Here is a 16,713-nt window from a genome sequence, read left to right as displayed (position 1 = left end):
AGTATACTTTCTTCCTTCAATTAGATATATGTTGAATGCACTACTAGACAAGTGAATCAACATATTTATGAACAGCGTTCCAGGAACAGGACACAAAATATGACTCTCCAATAGGGTGCCATTATATAGAGCATAACTATACTGGTATTGATATAAAATGGTTAATGATGATAAAGTCGAGACATAACAGATAGGTTGATTGTGCTGAAATAACTAACTCAGCATTGTTGCCATGGAAACAGAAGAGAAGGTTCCTCTTTTATTTCCATGGTGGACCAGAAACAACTTTAGAGCAGAGCATTTTGTGCTGCACAAATCGAAAGGTAAGTGGGAAGAGGTGGGGAAAAGGGAGCAGATGGGAGGCAGCTAGGGGAAAGGTGGGCTGTGAGGTGCAGGTGGGTAGATTGGATGGGTGTAAACAGCATGCAGCTTATTTTGTAACCGGACTAAGATTGTTAGATTCCACGCTGGTTTGAAGCAACCTGTTCTAGTTGTCACACCCGCTCTGGGTGCTAATATAATTTTACAAACTTTGGACACTACAGGATGGCAACTGCCCATGGCATTCTAAAGTGATGTCTGAAAACATTTGTCCAAATATGGGCACTAGAAATGATGAAAGGACTTACGTCCATGTATTTGATGACAAAGCTGGTGATGATTTGAAACAACGGAAATGACATAAAAGGCACCAGAACAGAAGTGCATCATTATGGCGGATGTAATTCCACATGTAAAATGTTGGAGCATGGCAGCCTGTAAATTACTTAAAGCATTTGCATCCGGAAGAAAAAACAGCAATGCACATTATCACAATTACATGAAAACGATATGTTTACGGTCCCCTTTAGAAAACCAAAATGAAGATTCTCCACTAGTTTTCCTATTGTTATTCTGATTTAGTTTGCTGAGGGAGCATATGCAATTGCTTTCCCAAGTAAAGACCTCTGAATATTGCATTTCTTAGACGTCTCATTGACAGGAATGTATTACAAAATAAAGGATTGGCTATGACGCAAGACCGTGAAGACACAAAGATTCACAGAGCCTTTTCCTATAGGATAGCACCATTATACCTTTTTTTATAATTATTATAATTTTGTATTGGTTTGTATAAACCTTTACAATATTTCGTCTACAAGATAACAAAACTTACAGAAGAAAAGTTGCATTTTATGGTTCATGTAAAAATATTTTTGCGTAATTATGTCCATATAAGTCTTCTTCTTAAGTTCTCGCTGTTATGATCAGATATCTTTCTTTTAGACTCTTTTTGTTTACCTTCAATAGTAAGAGAAAGACGCTCCTTACTTACATCAAGCAAAAACGTCAACGCAAATATTAACTTATTATCAGTTTCATTAAAACACGTGTGCCACCAGTCTTCTGCTTTCATTGAACGATTGTTCATTATTAATGTACTTAGATGTTTGGTTCTTTCATTTCTCAAAGCCCCACAGAACAGTAATCGATGTTTCAGTGACTCATCATGTTTATTGCAGAATCTGCAATTTAAACTCATGCCTTTATATTTAGGCCAACGGCTTCTCACCGCTTTGATTTTAAATTGATTTATCCTAAATTTCACTGTTATAAATAATACGTTCGTCACTCCGGTAGAATATATTTACACGCTTATTTATTGTAACTAAGGAAGTCCCCAGATGGGCAAGACCCCCTATCACCAACTCTGCTTCGTGTATGATTCTGGAATGATACGTTCCAGAATCATACACTGATGCGGGTGCATCAGAACAATAAAACTATGAATACATGATAACATCTCCCCCTCCACCTTCTTCATATAATTGAACAGAGATTAAACCATAAATGAGATAAGTAAAAATGTAAAACAGGAAAACAAAGAAAGAAAAACGAGGGTGTGGGTAAAGTGAAACAGAATGCCAATTTAAGCTAAGTGAGATGTAAGACAAACCACATATTACAAGAAAACCGGTGCACCTTGAAGCACTTTAAAGCACACTGTTTACTGTGCCGGCTGCTGGCTGCCTATGCTACGCGAAGACTGCTGACCCGATTTGGATACTTGGATACAACTGACGTCCATTTCACAAGAGGAGGACGTCTTTGATCCCGCCCCTCTCCAGCCCTTCCTAGTTACTATATTTACCCATGGTGCAGCGCACATATGCTCGCACCGTGAAACACTTTAAAGCAAACTGTTTACTGTGCTGACTGCCAACTGCCTATGCTACGCGAAGACTGCCAACTCGATTTGGATACTTGGATACAACTGATGTCTTTCTGGGACACACGGAAGTTGCCTGGAGGTGAATTTTGTCATTCGTTACGTTACGATACTCTTCTGTGGCAGCCACGGGCTACTACGTCTAAAGACTGATTGGAATCACAGATTTGAAGACTTTAATGATACTTGACTAAAAAGTCTCTTTTTGATTTCTAGCGTGCATGTGACTGGCGTGATGATCCCGCCCCCTCCAGCCCTTCCTAGTTACTATATCTACTCATGGTGCAGCGCACCTGCGTGCGCACCGTGAAGCACTTTAAAGCACACTGTTTACTGTGCCCACTGCCAATGCTACGTGAAGACTGCCGACTCGATTTGGATACTTGGATACAACTGACGTCCGTTTCACAAGAGGAGGACGTCTTTCTGGGACACACGGAAGTTGCCTGGAGGTGAATTTTGTCATTTGTTACTTTACGATACTCTTCTGGGCAGCCACGGGCTACTACGTCTAAAGTCTGATTGGAATCACAGATGTGATGACTTTAATGATACTTGACTAAAAAGTCTCTTTTTGATTTCTAGCGTGTATGTGACTGGCGTGGTGATCCCGCCCCTCTCCAGCCCTTCCTAATTACTAAATTTACCCATGGTTCAGAGCACCTGCACGCGCAGCGTGAAGCACTTTAAAGCACACTGTTTACTGTGCCGACTGCCAATGCTACGTGACGACTGCCGACTCGATTTGGATACTTGGATACAACTGACGTCCGTTTCACAAGAGGAGGACGTCTTTCTGGGACACACGGAAGTTGCCTGGAGGTGAATTTTGTCATTTGTTACTTTACGATACTCTCCTGGGCAGCCACGGGCTACTACGTCTAAAGTCTGATTGGAATCACAGATGTGATGACTTTAATGATACTTGACTAAAAAGTCTCTTTTTGATTTCTAGCGTGTATGTGACTGGCGTGGTGATCCCGCCCCTCTCCAGCCCTTCCTAATTACTAAATTTACCCATGGTTCAGAGCACCTGCACACGCTCCGTGAAGCACTTTAAAGCACACTGTTTACTGCTCACTGTGAACAGTGTGCGGTGTATGCTAATATAAACATCGGGTACGAATACTGTCATGGTTGACATTGAAGAAAGCACTGCATGAGACTTTTGTTTGGGGAAAGAATTTGGTTTATGGATGGTAAGGTGGCAAGGTGCCGAAATTAATGTTTTAACGTGCATTGTGTGATAACTGTGTTTATACTGTCGGCGATAAATACCCCCTGACTCATACTGTGCTTCAGGAATCATCTCGTATTCAGGTTTACACTGACATGAAAGGTAAAAAATCTAAATCCTTAATTGCTATGAAAGACCCTCGTGCTGATTTCTTTACGGCGGTTTCGACGCGTAGGGCTAGTTTAGCTCGTGCAGCTGCCCTACCTCTCCCGCCTCAATGCATGGAAGAGGAGGAGTTATTACAATGTGCGCAAATATGTTCAAACCAGTTAAAGATAAACAATGAGTTAGCGGACAACTGCTTACAATCAAATGAAGGTTTGCAATCCCTCTTTGCCGACGTCCTAATGATATATCCGCCTAAAGATACGCTAAAATCTTTATAATGAAATGGCTAAAACTCAAGAGGAATCGTGTATGGCTCATCAGTCGTTCGATGATACTCCTAGCATCTTTAAAACTGCTGATTTGGATGTATTCCAATTAGACAATAACTTTGACTCCTCAGCCAGAGTGAATGAAGATATGACTGATGACACCATAGTTGACAAATCAGGTAATACGGATATATGTACTCTGATGGGGATTTTTAATTGTTTAATTCTTGGCAAGTTAAGAAGACAAAAAGAGTTGCTGACAAAGATAAACATCTCTGTTCAACAGGTCCCTTTGAAAGTTAACAAGATATTTGATAATACTAGGCCCCCAACTTCCGCAAAAACGAATCCATAGCAACGACTGGGAATGATGTTCGTAACACAACTGTCTCTGCGAATTCCGAAAAGATACTCACTACAGAGACAATTGTAATAGAAGATTCTCAGAAACAGCCGAATTTGGCCAAATTGAAAAACGATGCGATGAATTCCTCTGTTATGGTTGTGGATCCAGAATCCCCTCCTTCTAATGAAAAAATATTGCATCCTGCAATCACAAATAAGACAAAAAGGGAGAAAAAAAACAAGTGCAATCAAAAAATCAAAATCAAAATAAAAACTTGTGCAAAACATCACGAAAATATCTAAGAGATATTAATTTTAAAAATATGATTGATGAAGACACGGAGGGGATGAAAGAAATCGATGAAACAGCCTCCCGTGATGCTATTAATGAGGTGTCTCTTAATAGCCGTCTGAAATCTGCTAAATCTCTGATGAGGGATGGCTACGAGGAAGCGGAAAACTCGATTTCTGACACTATGAAAATGAAAATTTAATCTATAGATATTGCCTCGCAGCTTTCATCTTTAAAGTCTGGGTTAGTTGATATTTTTGAAATCTTTAAAGCAAACTCAACGATTACTGCTGGCATATCTAATTCAAACAAAACTGTAGAAGTGGGTATTAAAGTTCCCTCGGAGGACGTATTAGGCTATGCTCTAGATGCTGGGACTAATAAAGATAAACAATCTACTAATCCCCCTTCTGGTGTCAAAATTAAAACTAACTCCACCAAATGTGAATCCTTGTTTATTGCTGAAAGGCCAACATATACATGACGGTAATGCTAATATATCCGTCACTGGTCACATGGCCTCAGAGTCTTGTGATAATGCGCTTTCTGCGTTTTGTGCTAATCCAACATCAAAACCTGAACTGGCAAATGTGCAAACTGGGGATTCGACCCCTCAGGGTAAAAATGGTTTGGGCTGTCTATTGACTGAAACTGAACCATATACTCTTGAGGTAGACTGTTGCTGAGTGCGGCGAAGCTATTAGAAAAGATGAAATTGCGACTATTGTGAAAAAGATCTTGAATGAGCAATTTAACAATAGAGAAAAACCTATTGATAGACAAGATTTGCGATACGATGATCAAAGGTATAGTCATGATAGATGCGAAAACTTTGAGCTAGAGAATGACATGCAAGATCCAAAGAAACTAGCGCACAGTGATTTACCTAGTATGATATTAACTACCTTATTTACAGATGATAAATCTCGTTGAATCGTCCATATATCTTTTCGTTATTTGCCACAATTCCAGCTTTGTCGTTGATATCCTCTCCTGACATTGTGCTTGTGGATTATATACATAAACGAAGGCTGGACTATGTGCGATTGATAATTCCGTCGCCGCTTGTTAGAAATCTGTTGATGAAAGAAGCGGAGACATTACAATGTAAAGGTTTTGATATATACCCATACACTCCCACAGATCAAAAGCACGATATGCAATATGTAACATCTGAAATAGGGGTGAAGAAGATCACAGAAGCAAGTAACACGGTTGATGTTTGTGCTGATGAGCAGGAATGGAGAGGGCTGACCCTTGCGCTTAGGGAAGCGATTACCTCTCTAACGGCGCTGGCTAAACCACTTTAGCGATACAGAAAAATCTTCAATAGCTTGTTGGAATTCCAGAGGGCATGCCCACTTGTTAAATAACACGGAAGTTACAGACATTTTGCAATCCTTTGACGTGGTTCTTCTGCAAGAAACGTGGGTTACTGCTCAGCTGTCATGGGAAGGTCATGATATTTGGCAACTACCGGCCACCAAAGGTGCAAAAGGGAGACCAATGGGTGGTTTATTAACTGCATGTAAACATACTATGGTCACCGAAAATATAGAGGTATGGTCAAACATGAAATTCTTTCTGGCGGTTACTTGCAGTGTGAAAATGAATGGTACTTGCTTTCACATATGTATTATCAATGTCTATTGGAACCCCCTCAAACATACTGAAACACAGCTGATCAACAAACTAAGTAATGTGACTGCTAAAATGGATGCCTGGCGTGGGGACAGGAGAGATGGGTTAGTGCTGATAGCTGGCGACTTAAATGCAGACTGTGACCTTGAAAGTACAGAGATTGATGCATTATTGAGTGATATAAACCTGTTTGGTAAAAAAGCCGGATCAATGAATGGTAATGGAAAATTAAGAGGAGCAATTTGGATGAATTTTGCTGAAGTGATGGGTTTAGTGAAATTAGCTAACTCAAAACAAACATGGAATTCTAGAGGTTGTGGTTCGATTTTAGATTACATTTTTCGAACTCACGGTTTAGACAAATACTTATCCAAGCTTAATGTACCGAAAATGTCCATCAGCGACCATAATCTCTTGTCGATAGACATTATTCACACAGACCCAATAGAATATATGGAAAGCTATGATGAAGGTTTAATTACGAACATCAGAGGCACGCGCATACGATGGACATACATTAAAACCAAAAGATTTACATCTGTCTTGTTAAAAGATTTTTGCAACATGTTGGATGAAGACTGTCGATGTAATTTCTCAGCATCCTCCTTTACTAACTATATTAATGATATTACTTCCAATATATGCTATAATAACAGAATCATGAAAAAGAGACGTAAACATACTCATACTTTAAACACACAGACCCTGGATGGCAAAAAAAAAGTTAAGACGAGATATTCACAGGGTTGTAAACTCTATGGGGACTGGGAGTGAAAGAAATGATAAGTTGAGACTCATTAAACAACAATACAATATAGAAATTGGCAAATTTCTCATAAAGTGACAAGGGATCAAGCCGATGGTGAAAAAATCCTAGCCACGATTAAAGGGAACGACATCTCTAGTTTTTGGCTGTTGATTAATGATATCCAGCTTACCCAAAAAGAGATACTCTTCACACAGATTAGTGAAAGGACCTGGAAAGAACACTTTACTAGAATGTATGACAAAGTGGATGATCATGATAAATCCCAGAATTTAAGAAACTGCGGTTGGGCTTTAGATACATCTTCTGATAATATTAGCAGATTAATTAGCAGATTAATTGTGAAATCTAAAAAAACATCTGCTCCAGGACCTAACAATTTATCTAACTTAATCCTAAAAATGGATATACCATTGTGGGGAAAAATCTTACACATTTTATTTAAAGATATCCTTGGAAGCAAGTTGATCCCATACTCATGGAATCTAGCCTTAGTGATACCGATCTACAAAAAAGGTCCGAGAACTTCACCTGAAAGCTATAGACTGATTGCAATCTCAGACCCTGATTATAAGATATTTACTTATATTATACTGGAGGAGCTAGAAGTATGGATTAGTAGCAGCGATGCGTTGGATTGTAAACAGATAGGTTTTAAGAAAAAGATAGGCACTGACTGCGGTGGTCTTGTTTTGAGAAGTCTGCAATCTAAAGCCTTTAAGATCCACGGATCGGCAATCTTTGTTGCATCAATGGATCTCTCCAAGGCTTTTGACCTTGTAGACCGGCATACTTTATGGTCTATCTTGAGAGACTTACTGATCCCTAGACATCTACTGGAAATGATAATGGAGCTATATTCTGACACTAAGATCAAAGTCAGACTTAATTCAGAGGGCCGGCTCTCTTCAGAGCTTACAATCCCTAATGGACTGAGACAAGGTTGCAAGCTAGCGGCGACCTTATTTAATCTATATGTTTCTAAAGCTAGCCTTGCGATGTCTGGTAAAGGTCTGATTTCTCCCAAATTGGTAAAAATACAAATCTAATGGTTAGCATATGCTGATGACTTTTTATTGTTTGACTGCACAAAAGTGGGCTTGCAGCGAATGATAAACGCATTTGTAGCTTTCACTTCTCGAATACATCTGAAAATTAATGCATCAAAAATAACGATAATACGTCTGGGAAAATCTACAAAAAAGCAAACTTGTTTAACATGGTTTTGTGAAGATAAACAAATTAAATGTCAAGATGCCTTTAAATACTTGGGATATTATTTTACAGGTAATGTGGGCAACTGCGATGATTAAAAGGCAGTTAGGAGCCAAATCAGATATGATACGGAGACAGATGTGTAAAATCGATGCTAAATACTGTAGATTTACTGTGACACCACTAAAGCAATTTTATACTATGGAGTGCGTTCCTAAACTTACATATGGTTTGGAATTATATGATCTAGAGTATATGGTTTTTATGAAAAAGCTAGAAAGTGATATATGGAAAGGTGTGTTGTTTTTTTATACCTAAATGTATAGCAATGGAAGCTATTAGATGTGAATTTGGTCTTCAATCATTGAAATCAATTATAATATGTAAAAAAATGTTGCTGTGGAGGAAATGTTTGATAAATGACCCAATGTCATTGTATACCATAACATCTTTTGCCAGAAACTGAAAGTTGACATTGAAGAAATTTTGGCGAAGTCAGGCATTCCAACTGAGATGCTGGTAACGAACCCTTTAAAAGTGAAACATATCTTGAAATGTAATGACTGGCAAGAGACCGTTACTTATGTGCAACAATCCAAGATGGTTAACTAAATGTATTAGTTTTGGAAATTCAATCATGTTCTTGAAATTTACTTGGAGAAATATCCTTCTCAGAACTTTAGAAATACCTTATAAGGTTCCGATTTAATGTTTTAAAAACAAACTGCATTTTGAAAAAATGGAATCTCCTTGAGGAAGAATGGGGTTGGTGTAGATACTGTAAAGTAGAAGGGACTGAAGAAACACTGCTGCATTTAATCTTGCTATGTCCTGCGTTACTGAAACAACGCATTTTATATTTCGAACAATTTATTCACCATTTGCACTCTGTTAACACGGAACTTTTATGGTATCAGATAAGACACAGCAGCTCCACGGTCTTAAAACTAAGAATAATTGCCTTTTTGAAAAATTATTGTAACTTATCTCCAGGGATGATATGAACTTTGATGGTCTTGCCGTATAATAGGTATGTCTTTCATGAAGTCCCAATTGTTTTTAGCTCTGGTTTGTAAAATGTAATGATGAGATATGATCTTAGACTAGGTCCTCAATGTTATTGTATGAATTTATATGTACTTTAATTGTTTTTAGATGTTGTATTCCTTTTGATGAATCCATTTTTTTTTTGTAAAGTTTTTTTGTAAACCATAAACAAATAAATAAATAATAATTAAAAAAAATAACAAGAAAATCAATAACTGAAAAAAAAAAACAAGAGTGGGGTTTTCCCAATATTCTGCAAAGGATATAATCAAACTGCAGCAACACCCTTCACGGATACAGATAGTTCTCAACTTTCCTGCACCACTCAATGTTCAATAATAAATACAATCCTGCTTGCAGTTCCGCACAATCCTCCTGTTTCTTGAAGACAAATAATTGTTCCCAAACATATCTCCAGCAGACCTTTGAATTACATAATTCTCCACAGAATCTCCATTTCTTGCAAGTATGACATCATCGCAAGGCCACTTCTTGCCAGCCTCTAGAAGTACCGACTTCCCTGAACATTCCACCACTTTTTGGGGAGCCCGATATTTTGAGTCCCCTTGCAGTACCTTCTTAGGGTCCTTTACCCTAATCCAGTCTCCTTTCTCACCCCTTCTCTCCAACACATGTTTTTGCCCGTCATAATATCTCTTGTACTCATCTTGTCTTTTTTTTTACTTTTCTTACATCTCCTCCAAATTGATTTCTCTATTCTTTTTCAACACCAACCAAGCAGTTCTGAGTCTATTAGTGGCTTATCTTCCTCTCATTAGAGCGCACGGTTCCTCCTCTGTTACAGATTGTGGAGTGACTCTATGGGGGTAATTCATAGATTTGAGTGCAGAGGCAACGCACGCGAGCAGCGCTGAGAGGGAGCGTGCGCCAGCCATGTGCGCTAAACAGCATTCTGGCGCACTCCGTATTCATGGATTGTCCAAGCCATTTTGAGCCTTGGCGCAGCGAACATCCGGCAGCGCCAGTTATGCCCCCAAGAATGCCCCTTGCGCAAGGAAAAGCCATTGAAATCCCCAATACGGCGCAAAGGGCCGCGCTAACCCTGGACCAGCTCACAGGGCAGCTACACTGTAATCGTGTGAAAATACTATGTGTACCCCGCTCAGCGCAGCCAAAACGCGTGAAAATGTACTCACACACCCCCTTAGAATACGGGTACCCCGCTCGTGCAGCGAAATCACGTGTAAAACTCCCCACGCACCCCTGGAATACATGTACCCCATTCGCGCTAGTGAAATCGCGTGTAAAACTCAAGGCGCACCCCCAGAATACACATACCACGCTCGCGGCAGGTAAATTGTGTGGAAAAAGTCCCCATTGTGATGTGGGCTGCCTGTGGGGCATGCCCAGGGTGGATGGGCTGCCTGCGTGTATTCTGCGGGTACGCGGGGAGTTTCACACGCGATAGGTCTGGCACGAGCGGCGTATGTGTATTCCGGGGGTACGTGGGGAGTTTTACACGTGATAGGCCTGGCGCGAGCGGGGTATGTGTATTTTGGGGTGCACCTGGAGTTTCAGACGCGATAGGGCTGGTTCGAGCGGGGTACGTGTACTTCGGGTGTGCGCCTGGAGTTTCACATGCGATAGGCCTGGTGCGAGCGGTGTATGTGTATTTTGGGGGTACGCGGGGAGTTTCACACGTGATAGGCCTGGCGCGAGCGGGGTACGTGTATTTCGGGGTGTGCGTGGAATTTCACACGCGATAGGCCTGGCACGAGTGGGGTTCATGTATTTCAGGGGTACGCAGGGAGTTTTACACACGATAGGCCTGGCGTGAGCGGGGTACGTGTATTTCGGGGTGCACGGGTAGTTTCACATGCGATAGGCCTGGCGCGAGCGGGGTACGTGTTTTTCGGGGTGCGCTGGGAGTTTCACACGCGATCTGGCACTGTGTGCCCTCCCGGGTGTGCCCCCCTCCCGCTGGCCTCCCACACCACAGGGGACCAGCCCACACCCCAGTCCATGCCCCGCAGGCAGCCCATCACCCCTGCCCATGCCCTGCAGGCAGCCCACATGGCACCATGCACATGGGAGCCCCAACACATGTCCCCGCACCTCCCACTCACCCCCATTGATGGGCACCTGCCAGCAGGCCCCGACTCATGTTCCCCCACCGCCCACCTACCCCCATTGACGGGCACCTGCCAGCAGGCCCCGATTCATATCACCCCACCCACCCCCATTGACGGGCACCTGTCAGCAGGCCCCGACTCATGTCCCCCCAACCCACATCCACCCCCATTGACGGGCACCTGCCAGCAGGCCCCAACACATGGCCCACCAAACAACATATCCTAACAAAACAGACCCATGGCCCTAATGTCAACCCAAATCCTCCTTGCCCCCCATTACAAGCATGCACCCACTCCCAAATGACCCATGGCATGACACTCTTAAAAGAACCACCATGCCCATGCATAAATGCACAACAGAGCCACACAGTGGCAACACATGACTGAGGCAATGTTGATTGAGACATGCACAAAACCAATGATAATACACAACACCAATCATGAACTCAGAGTGAATGTATTAAAAAACCAAATGAAATTACATTAAGAAAATCCAACTTGAAAATCAATAAACCATGACAAATATGAACAAAAAGTAATGAAAAGCAAATGAAAAACAAAAATCCACAGAATGAAAAAAGAAAAGTGGTCCATCGCCAATGTCAAAATGAAAAAAAAAATCCCAAGAAAATAAAACCATTGATCCATGGGAACAGTCCAAAGGGTCCATGATCCCCAAAATAAATGAAACCTACCAAAAAGTCCTAGGAAAAAATAACTACATACATGAAGTGGACAAAGTTCATTAACTCCAAAAAAAGAAAAAACAAAGGAAACCTAACACTACGGCTCACTCTTTGATGTTATGGGCCAGGGCATCATCAAACTCCTTTTCAACGTCCCGGAGGCGGGCCTCTTCCCTGGCCTTGAGGTCTCGCAGGGATGCAGTCATGGCGGCATCCAACTCCCTGCGAGTTGCCTCGAGGCACTCAGCCCACCTCAATGACCTGTGCATTAAGTTCTCCGCCCTGACCATAGTGAGCCGTGCCTCCTCCGCCCGCTGCCGCTCTGCATCTATCCGCTGGCCCAACCGCTGCCACACGGAAGACACTCCTAATGCAGGGTCCTCCTGCCCTCCGGCCGATTCCTGCCCCTGTGATGTTGATGGCCCTGAGCCATCATCGCTCCCACCTTGAGCCTGCTGCTGCCGTGCATGTGCCCTGCCTGTCGATGCCTGCACGTCCTCCTCCTGCCTGGGTCCAGTTGCTGGGGTGGCCACCCCTGCTGGACCTCTGCCTAACGACTGTGGCAGGGATGTGTCATCCACCAGCCTGGCCGCTGGGTCAGGGGCAGCTCCACAGGGTGCCCAGGTGATTCTTGGGCAGGTAGATGGCACAGAGGATGACTGGCGCATAGGGGGTTCAGTTGAGGAGGGGGTCGATAGAAGATCCAGCACACGGAGGAACCCAGCGCCGGTGACTTGTCCTAGTAGGTCGACGCGGTCATTGAGGTATTCGAAATGATGTGCATTCTCCTCACAAGAAGTCCGCACATCATCCCGAATACCACGTTGATGCAATGCCACCCCAGCTAGGACAGGCTCAACCCGGTCATGGATTACCACGTCCGTAGGGAGAGGAAGGCCAGTTGTTGTTCACGCATCCCCTCCCTGAGAACGGGTCTGGACGAAGGCATCCCTGCTGGTGCAGGCTCAGGGACAGGATTACACACAGGCACCTCCGCGGCGGCCTGTGCTGCCTCCTGTCCCTGCCCCTGGACTGCACCACTAGCACCAGTGGAATCCCCCCTCCAGGCCCTGTGCGTGGGCCTTCCACAGCCTCCTCCTCAACTGCACCCCTCACCAACCTGGATGACTCAATGCCATCTACCTCCATAGCCCCCTGTGGGGGCTCAGCTGCCCCTTCTGCTGCCGAGGAGTCCACCTCCGACCTCCGCCTCTTGGACCTTCCCTCGGCAGCTGCGGCCGCGGATGCAGCACCAGACTCTTCACTCCTCGAAGAGATGACAACCTGGGAGGGGAGCTGGGCCTTGCGTCTCCGGCTGGTGGTGGGATCCCTGCCGCTGTGCTCCACAGCAACGTCTTCCCCCCTCTACATCAGTTGACGCTGCAGACGGGGAGAGACAGAACACAGGCATCAGGGCACTGTACAATGGTCTGATACACACATGACATTTGCAAATGAGTGGCAGTGTCAAACTTCACAGATGGCATCACACTCCCCAACACACATATTATTTGAACCCACACACATGCGCAAATTAACAGGAATGTAGCAGCAGGCAGCAGCATCCATACACATGCAACATCATGAACATCCGAGGGTTAGCCTGATGTCACATGCAACACGGGGAGTGCCGAACACATGCACACATGCCACCAGACATACATGCATCTGTACATCTCCACCACCTGTCACAGTGCAATCATTGGCAACTATGTCACATCTGCCAATCAGCCTCCTACATGTCGGTGTCACATGCATCCATAGTGTATCACAGTTGCACACATGTCAAATACACACACGCACATGTAGACCGTGCACGTACATGAAGGTGGAAGCAGCATCCATGTGCCACACCACAACCATGCCACAGTACATACACAGAAATGCTAACATGTGTGCATCCCCACATGCATTTGTGCATCAAGCATTTGAACACATACACCATTGATGTGCCTCACACATGACTGGACTCACATGCGGCAGGCTCATGTCCCTGCACATACACAACCATACATGGGCCTTTCCATACATATGTCCAAGCTGCACACTCCTGGCACACCTCAACATGCACTGCGTCCAATCAGTACACATGGACACTTACCGCTCAACTCCAGACGGGTCTGCCTCTCAAGGACCTGGAGGTGGAGCGCTGTTATATACATTCCAGGACCCTCATCTGGTTGTCGGTAAGGCGGACCCGGCACCCCTCTGCATGCGCTGCCTCCAAGAGGCACCGGCCCTTCCTGAGGGTCCTGGACCTGAAGTCCTCCCAGCGGTTCCGGACGTGTGCTATGTCGCGGGCTGCCACCCCCTCCACGTTGATGGCAGCCACAATGTCCTTCCAGATCCTCTTCCATCCTTCATTGTCAGCACGTGGTCTTCTGAAGAGGGCATCATAATTGCTCCACCAGGATACCAACTTCTGCACCACTGAAGCTGGTAGCCCTCTGCCTCTCTGGCTGGGGGTTACCAGTGGTCTCCGATGTTGTTACCCCCGACATGGCAACCCCCAAGGCAGGTGTGGGTGAGCAACTGGGTCCTGGTGCTAGGCTGTGGAGCGATGGAACTTCTGTCGGGAGTCTCCTGTTCCAGCAGGGGTGGTCACAGCAACTTGACCCCTGCAGATGGCTGACGTGCAGGCACCAAATAGCAGGGCACGTGGCCAGCAGACAGGCAGCAGCAGATGGCTGGTGGGAGTCGGCTCAGGGCTCTGGGGGGCAGTAGTTCCGCCTTCTGCGCAGGAGAGTGGTCTTCCCCTGTGTTGTCACATGGCCAGCTTGATACAGAGTGAATTGGCATGTGAAAAAACACCACGTCAGCATGTAATTCGAGGAAAGGCCCTTAGTGCGTAAGCACGTCTGTGATGTAACACGCATCGGCGTTCCCCTCATCACGGGTGCATAGTGATTCAGCACGTGAAAAAACAGCACGTCTGCGTGTTAATGCGTGTAATTCGAGGAAAGGGCCTAAGCGTGTAAGCAACATGACGCACGCACGTGTTTTCCTCAGCACGGGTTAAAGGTGAGCGGGGCCAGCAGTTTGCTGTATGTGCCTTTCGTGGAGACCGACGTGTGTTGCTACTTCTGGTTGTTTCGTGCGCCATCACAACTTCGCAGCGGATCAAGGACGTATCTCTTCTTTTGGCGGGGGTATTGGCTACGCGTGTTTTTCATTATCAAGCTAGTCAGACGGTGAGTCGCGCACGCTATTTTTCCCACTGTGGGTGCCCCTGTGTATCCCGTACCCGTTTTCGAGGTCATAGTAGCCTGTGTGTCCCACACGTACGTGTTTTTCATGTCCCAGGGTGCCACCGCGTACTGCGGGAGGTTAATTCCACACACGTGGGCTACCGGGGGTTACCTGCACGGTTTTACTGCAGTTTTGTGGTGCCTGAATGTTGTGTGACCCGTCACTTTATCACTGGGGTCACATACAGCCTTGCAGGTGCAGGGGTGCTGTTAACATCTAGTACCCCACCCCCCTCACCCCAATTGCCCAGAACATGTGTCGTGTACACCTCCCATTGGCAATACTGCATCTGTGCCGGAACTACTACATCTGTGCCATGGCTGGGAGGCCATAAAAGGTGAGGGGCACCTCAGCTGGGCGTACTCCATGTGGCGGGTGTGGTCAGGGACGTGGCCGGGGTGACTAGGGAATAGGGGGACTCCAGGGTTTCCATGGTGGCTGCAGAGGGGGAAGAGGCAGGGGTGCGCCACTTCGGCACAATGTTGTGCCACGTGTTGGTGCAGTCATGCCACCACCCCCTGTGGCTCCGGGAGATGCAGCTCTTGCACCTGGCACTGGCACCCATGTGACCCGGCAGTCCGTTTCATCGACTGCCACGGGCCCAAGGGTAGTGGTAGCTGCAGGTGCAGCTGTGGACACCACCACCCAGCCTAAGGCTCGGCCAGCGCATGCTGCGTTGGCACCTGAAGAGTCCCAGGATGACATTCAGGAGGCACACCGTAAGTACACGCAGGGCTGCCCCGACCGTGGCACATGTCGCTGGGGCAGTATTGGCATCTGCTGCCCCGAGCAGCCGGGTGTTGGCAAGTGCATGGGCAGATGCAGCTGACATCACCCCGGCTGTGAGTTTACCAAACAGGACAGTCCTGGTCAATGACCCTGGCACAGCGGATGTTGCTGCGGGTCCATTCCAGGGCACCCAGCAGCCACTGACGGAAGTCAGGGCTTCCGTCCTTGTTCCACCTGCCACTCCCTCTGTTCAATCCACCAATACCACTGCCCATACTGATCGGGACGGCAGTTGCCAGCCATGGTCCGGACCACTGCTCAAGAGGAGGAAGGTTTCATCTGCAGCAGAGGTTGGGATCCCAGACACGGCTCCGGCCTCCGGCACGTCAAGGAAGAAGCCTTTCTGCAAGCAGGAACTGGACTTCCTTGTGAACTACGTGTCAGGACACGACCGTGATATGCTAGTGGGCCCGAATTGTCACACTACGGCTGCCCAGCGTTTGACCCACTGGAAGCATGTTGCGGAGGATGTCAGTGCAATCAGACATGAGGTGCGCACAGCTCAGGAGTGCAAAAAATGTTGGGATGACCTCTGACGCTCTGCTAAGCAAAAGCATGCCTCTAATTATAACATGACTCTGGTGACTAGCAGTGGGCAACCACCTGAGGAGGAAGAGCTCACTTCGCACGAGTCAGTCGCTGCGGAGTTCATACCGACAGAATTGCATGAAGGAGTGGGAGAGATGCTGGACTTTGATGCCCCGTCCAGTGCGTGCTGTCGCGTGTTTGTTCAGACCATGTATGGTTTGCTTGTGTGATGTGTTATG

The 16,713-nt window shown here is 45.6% G+C and overlaps 2 long non-coding RNA genes across 2 annotated transcripts in view; both read left to right on the top strand.

Moving 5' to 3' along the window:
- LOC138510060 (uncharacterized) overlaps positions 1-16,713 on the top strand; it is a 306,573-nt gene that overhangs the window by 189,256 nt on the left and 100,604 nt on the right. The window lies entirely within an intron of this gene.
- Positions 2,158-6,287, top strand: LOC138510058 (uncharacterized). The gene is made up of 2 exons (XR_011280306.1): positions 2,158-2,661; positions 2,795-6,287. It is a non-coding gene; the product is annotated as an uncharacterized lncRNA (long non-coding RNA).

Source organism: Ambystoma mexicanum, chromosome 6p (assembly GCF_040938575.1).
Source record: "Ambystoma mexicanum isolate Mex_15411 chromosome 6p, UKY_AmexF1_1, whole genome shotgun sequence".
In the NCBI taxonomy this organism is placed as follows: Eukaryota; Metazoa; Chordata; class Amphibia; order Caudata; family Ambystomatidae; genus Ambystoma; species Ambystoma mexicanum.
This window is presented reverse-complemented; position numbering and strand designations above follow the sequence as displayed.